The following is a 7,203-nucleotide window of genomic DNA, read 5'->3' on the forward strand; positions in this document are numbered from 1 at the left end:
TATTCATACATACATTGACACATTAGATGTGATACAACATACTACATATATACCAATCCAATTATACAAATTACAAAGTTGGCCATAATACAAGTTTACACAAATATTACAAAATCGATGAAATGTAGACAATCAGGTTCTGAAGACTGACTCAATGAGGTTCTGATACTTGACATCCACTGTCAATGCTCGGCATCATCATGCACTTAGTAGATGTAGAAGCTCAATCCATACTGATCATTTCCAAGTAGTCTTGAACTTAGTCTACACTAGTGACTCATTAAAGATTGTGAAACTCGTCATATAAACTAAATCACTTGTTTACCACTGCATAGCTTGGTAAACACTATGTAAGGAAACTTGTAAGAAATAATATAACATTTTCCACATAACCCATAATAGATCTAAAATAAACATGGAATTAAAATCCACATGCAAAAGAATAGACAACATACCCGCAAAATTGTGACACAAGATATACCCTGGGAAACCCCCATTGAGGGAAAAACCCAACCTCCAAAAGCATCCATTACCATGTATTATTGAGTAAAAAAATAACATTGTAATACAACCATGGAAGCCTTCAAAGTGATAGCCACAATTGAGCAATCAATGTGAACAAGCATGAATCCACACATCCCATACCATGCTTCCAACCTTCAAAAATGCTCCCATGGCTAACCTATCAAGCCTTGTCTCGCTCGACTCTTGCCAAGTGGTATTACATAAAACATGTGCTAAAACCATGTGCTACCTAATGCATTGACTCCACATTTAATATTGGGCATTTAATTCTTTTCCCCAATATTAAATAATTACATCACAATGTTAAAATATAACTTATCAAGAATATTCCATGGGAATCTTTACATGTTACACATCCATCTAGGTGCTCCTAGATACAACATTACATAATAAAATAAAATAATAAAGTTTAAGCAATATTATGCAATGTGTGCAAAATCCATTATCTCAACACACTATCACCCAGAGCTTGGTATAAACTGATTTACTTGGTTAACATTGAGTGGCTCAATTAACACTAGACTGGCATCACATTAACTGCAAACTCGGTAAGCACTGGCAAACTTAGCATACACTAAGATGATTGGTTTACAAAGCTGACCTTCACGCTAACTGTAACTACTTAGTAAACACTAGAATTTGTCCAAAGGACTCAGTAGCAACTGTAGAACTCGGTAATAACTAAAATGCTTGGCAAACACTGTTAATTGTATAATAAGCTCAACAGATACTTACAACCTGAATAAGTCTATGTCACTAATAGAAAACTTGACTCATATGTCAACAATTGTGAGGATTTTGAATATGTAAATTAATATATATTTGATTAAATTTTTTAATTTATCATTTAATATCTATTGAAATAAGTGTACAAACCTCTAGAGAATAGAGTATTTTGTGCTAGAAAGTAAAATCCACCAAGATAATTGAGAGGGGTTGGGTGAATGAGTTATGCATTTAAAACAACTCTCAATATCTTTATTAATTCTAAAACATGTAAACAATAGATTCAAAAACCATAGAAAGATAAAAATGTACAATAACACTAGATATGTTAACTAGGGAAACTCTTTATTATAGAGAAAACCCTAGTGGGAATGATTTGCACAAGATGGTGTACTAATATAAAAGTTCCTTGTGAAAGGATGGATTCTGTTAGAAGTAATGAAATATAATCACTAAAAATGAGTCCATCTTAGGAGACTTTCATTCCTTGTTAGAAGATTCTAACCATATTAGGGGCTATGCCAACCCTTTAGGAGTTGATAGAAGGAAAAATTAACCCATTATTCAAATAGTTTTAGGTTGTCTTTGCCAAATAATCTTCATGATATTATGTCCAAGTTTTAAACAAACTAAACAAAAAATTCTTTACTAATAAAATTCCTCTGAAGCTTACAATACATCCTCAACATCAATCTCTAATCTGATCTTAGCCAAATTTGCATTCAAACTTACATAACTAACATAATGATCTCACTTATTCAAATGTCAAAACTTACAACCAAGGAAACATACTTCCCTTAATAACATTTCCAAATCAATTATTGAGTCAGTCTTGAGGCTTTCTTAATTCACATTGATTATTATAGGACCTCATTTTGATGTTACAATAAACATTACATTACAATTAAACTCTTTCCTAAAAGATATTTACAATAGTCATATCACAGGAACAAACATAATGAACAAACCTTGTAAGCCAAATCAACCTATATATCTTATTTCACCATTTGGAATATAGCATCCTCAACATGTCTCTGACCTTCCTCTAAACATATTAAAAATGATTCCATATCTAGTAAAAGATAAAACCAATTTACCTGTACCTACTTTCAAGAAACACTATCTAAAAGATATATCTACAAAACATCACATAACTATGTCATGTGTTCATATCTCTAAAATCTATAGACATCTCTAAATATGTCCTTAAGTATGTAGAACCCAACCCATAATCCTCTGACTGTGATGAATGCATCTTCCTCTATAACTCTAGTAATCTTTACAGAATAATGTGTATGTTGACATCAATAATAAACATTGTCATGAATGCAATACATAAGCAGTTAATCATGTCTTTAGCAATGCTAATATACTTCCCCATATGAATACCATCAACATTCAAACTAACAATACCCACCTTTAGCATTGATAGAAACATAGATGAAAAATATCTAAGTACCATGAATACCAAATATATTTCTTCTTCATCTGCCTTTACTCCCCCATTCATGTTGCACATGAATGTAAACATACATCTCAATCTCAGATGCATTGTAAAAAGTTTTTCATGTTCAAATCTCAACCATAAAGTACATCAAATGATCAATATGCACGAAGAATGTGTTAATCTCCCTTGTACATAATATTTAATCCTTAATGATGTCAATTTTTTTAAATTTTTTTATGTACTTTTCTCTCCCCCAAAAGATTGTTCCAAAAGAATGTTTATCATGTATTACTCTCCCCCATTGAAATCAATGACAAAGGTATCATTATATCAATTCTCGAAGTTCAATCATTTCTAATCCAATTTTAGTAACTTTTAAATTTTAAACTTTCTTGCTAAAAGAACTATATGACATCAAAATAGAAAGAAGTGTACATAATTTATAAATAAAAAAGATAAACTAAAAAATCAAATGTTTAGGTGAAATTATGTTTTTCATACACAAGAGGCTTTAGAAACAATTACGCTCAATGAAAAATAATATTCAACAAAAAATTAAAAAAATTATTGTCATGAATCTTAATTGATTTAAGTGTTAGTCCCCCAAATGATTTAGAGAAATAGTTTTATTCACATCAATTTTTTCATGGCATACATGGGCATAATATGGTATTGAAATAGGAATTTTTAAAATATGGGTTTTAGTATTGCCTACTAAAAATAAAAGTTTATCATTTGGGTTTTAAACTAAATTACATATTTGGAAATCAAACTTTGAGTACAACAACTTCTATTACTGATTTTTTTAAGATTCAATTTCTAAGTACTTCATCTATCAATCTCAAATAGGATAAAATTGAAAAAATAGAGAAAAATAGTTCCACCTTTTGGTCAAAAAGTGGACTTAACTTCTTGTTGGCACCCCATAATAATTATTTGATTATTGAACTAGCATCTAGTGTTTCCATTTTGATCAAAAAAGTGATACAAATGATATAAAATAATCTACTAAATACGCAATATATAAATTATGATGGATCTTGGAATAGTGTGAAAAGACCATTTACTTGTCCATTATTAAAGCCAAGCATATAAATACTGCAAGATGTAACAGAAAAGAATAACAAAAATACTCCTATGGTAGCAACAATGAAAGTATACTAAAAATGGGAAAAAATTAAATAATTGGATCATTTTTGAACACATGAAAACTAAACATCAACTCATAAGAGAAAATATTCAATTGAAAGAATTAAACTCAAAATATTGTAGCACAACGGGTAACATCATTGATCTTATTTTTCAAATAATCTTATTTGAAGTGATATGTTTAGGGGGTCATTGCATTGGTGGACATTATAGGTAGAATATGCCCCCACAATCTTAATGTCTATAATGAAATACTTGAAGATTAATTATGAAAATTATATATCCAAGTTAGAAAGAAAACTAGCAACCAATACAACAACTTGGTTGTGATATGAAGTTGGGTGACAATAATCCCATTGGGTTATCAAATCCATGACCACACCAACTTAATGAGGGTCAAGTAGTGGTCTAAAATTTTAATAGTTCAATTGGTTCAACAACCATGTAAACATCGAAGAGAATGACGATGACATCAAGAACAACAACATCATGCACTATAACACAATGTTTTAACCACCCTTCATGTCATTAAATAAGAAAATAATAGATGTACATTTAGTAGTATATTTTAAATATTTAAATGATAATTACTTTTAGTGTGTACACACACACACATATGTGTCTGTGTATATGTATATATATATATCATATAGTGGTATATATATATATATATATATATATATATATATATATATATATATATATATATATATATATATATATATATATATATATATATATATATATATATATATATATATATATATATATATCACACGCACACACACACGCACATGCACACGCACACACACACACACACACACACACACACACACACATCATAGAGTGGTTATTGATCATTACTATAAATCAGGAGATGATCTTTAATAAACAATTGTCAAATGGATGGTTAGTCATTTAGATTGTCAATAAATTCTTGTCTACTCATGGAATTGGATGATTTTAAATGAACCTAATAATATTTTTTCTAAATAATCATTCTAACTTTTTATCAAACTACATTGAACTTAAAACTATAATTAAGACAATAGGTTTTTCATTGTGGCACAATATGGACTTTTCGTGTATGATAATTTACTACTATAAACTGGTTTGAGTTATAAATGCTTCCTAGTTTTAATTCTGTTATCCATCCATCAAGTCATATTAATCCTATTCCCTTCACTGGGAAAATAAAAACTACTCAGAACCGAACAAACTCAAAAGAGTGTTGTAGAAGTTATAGGGAGCATACCACATTTGTGATTTGATTTTGTTGTGGTGGTTTCAGTTACAGATTGTTGTGGTTTCACAATGCACACCCCATCTTGATTAGAAATAAAGACCCCCTACTTCATTTTTTTAGCTTTCTAGAACCCTAGTCTAAGGTTTGTGTCATTTTAGGGTTTTATCTATTGTTTCTAGTCAAGACTAGGTCCCGACTTGGAAACCTAGATCTCAAAAATCAAAACTTTGGAGAGATAAGTCTTTTTACAAAGAAAATGTGGGGCCCATTTTCCATTGCACCAAAAGCCATGACTATTAGTGAACATGGAACACCACATAATTAACCACCTGTGGGCAAGGGAGCGCATCGCATCACCCAACAATCTCCCCCTCGATGTGCATACCAGGTGCTTACGCGGGTCGGGATGGCACCAGAGAGATTTGAACCCATGACCAGGCCAAAACCAGGCTCTGATACCAATTGTAGGGCCCATTTTTCGTTGCACCAAAAGCCATGACTGTTAGTGAACATGGAACACCACATAATTAACCACCTGTGGGCAGGGGAGCGTGTCGCATCACCCAACAGAAAAAAGGCAAACCAATGCAGCTCCTTAGGTTCACTAGTGTGCCAAATCATATTGAAAAGTGTCATCACTTGGTGATGCACATCTGCATAGCTACATAGCACCAACTGGTGTGTAGGGACCTGGGTCTATATAACCTAGGGACTCCAACCCCACTCCCACTTGTTTTCTTCCTTGTCTTCATTTATGCATCTTTAGCTCTCCCTGCCACAACACCACACTAGCAGAGGTATGCATCACCCCTTCTCTACCTCCCACCTACATACAAACACATAAAACATTTTTAAAAAACACACCCAAAGGTGCACATTAGTGCACCTATCTGAGTGCACAGATGCACACCTTTTACCTTGTTAAAAAAACTTAAAAAAACAAAAATGTAATGAAAAATTAAGGTGTGTAGTAGCAAACCTAATTAGGTACACTACTATGCACCTTATAATACTTAATGCAAGTTTGTGCCTAAGTCAACATAGGGTGTGCACCAGTGCACCCCATGAGGTGTGTTGTTGTGCACCCCATAGTCAAAAAACTTTACAAGGATAAATGCACACTAGGTGCACATTATTTTGCACTCTAGGATCATAAAATCAAGGTTTCTAGTGGTTTTGGTTTGTTAGGTTTTTAGGGTTTTATTTGTGTCAGTTTTAGGGTTTGATTTAAAATCATTTTTTCTTTGACTTCAAACTAATATGCATTCTTTTTGTGCAGATTCAATGGCTTCTTCTTCATCCTCCCTTGCAGCAAAGATGGTTCCAAAGCCATTAGTATTCAAGTTTCAAGGTGTTTTGACCAAGTGATGCTTTCATGATGATTATTTAGAGATCTGGGACACCAAACTATGTCACACAGATTTGGGTGCATTCTTGGCATTGTGTAACAAACCAACAGAGAGATATTTGATGATATCCACATTGATCTCATCAAGATTTTTCAATGAAACATCACACTTAGTGTTAGTACAATCCTTAGAGCTTATTATGACACTTGCAAAAACCTATGTTCTTGAGGAAAGGGTCATCAAGAGCATAACTGGAGAGATCATCTTGGCTCTCTGACCTAATAACATAGAAAAGGTGTTCCATATTCTAAGGGTGGATCAATTCATTAGATTAACTTATTACCAAGCCAAGAGATGGTATAGGGAACATGAAGATGAAGCTTTAGAGATCATCTAGTCTTCATACCTTATCAAAAATACCCCTCTAGGATAGAAATTAGGTAAAGTGGACATGACGAGGGAATATATGAAGGAAGATATTGGATATTCAATCATACTCTTCAATAGAGTCATGGGTTTTCCTGCTTTTGGACACTTGAACATTTGGATGATACATTTTATTGAGACAATCAAAACAATGGAGATGCCACGTGATTGGTCTTCCATTCTTAGTGAGAACTTGGGTGAGCAGCTGATCGTGGTTAAGAATAACTAAAAGTTCTATATCACATCGTATTTGGCATACTTGTTAGTTGCAAGAGTGACAGATTATCCAGGACTCTACAAAAGGGATAGCATGTAGGATACAAATGCATGGCCAT

This window comes from Cupressus sempervirens, chromosome 1 (genome assembly GCF_028749045.1).
Source record: "Cupressus sempervirens isolate cs-2001-9-10 chromosome 1, ASM2874904v1, whole genome shotgun sequence".
In the NCBI taxonomy this organism is placed as follows: domain Eukaryota; kingdom Viridiplantae; phylum Streptophyta; class Pinopsida; order Cupressales; family Cupressaceae; genus Cupressus; species Cupressus sempervirens.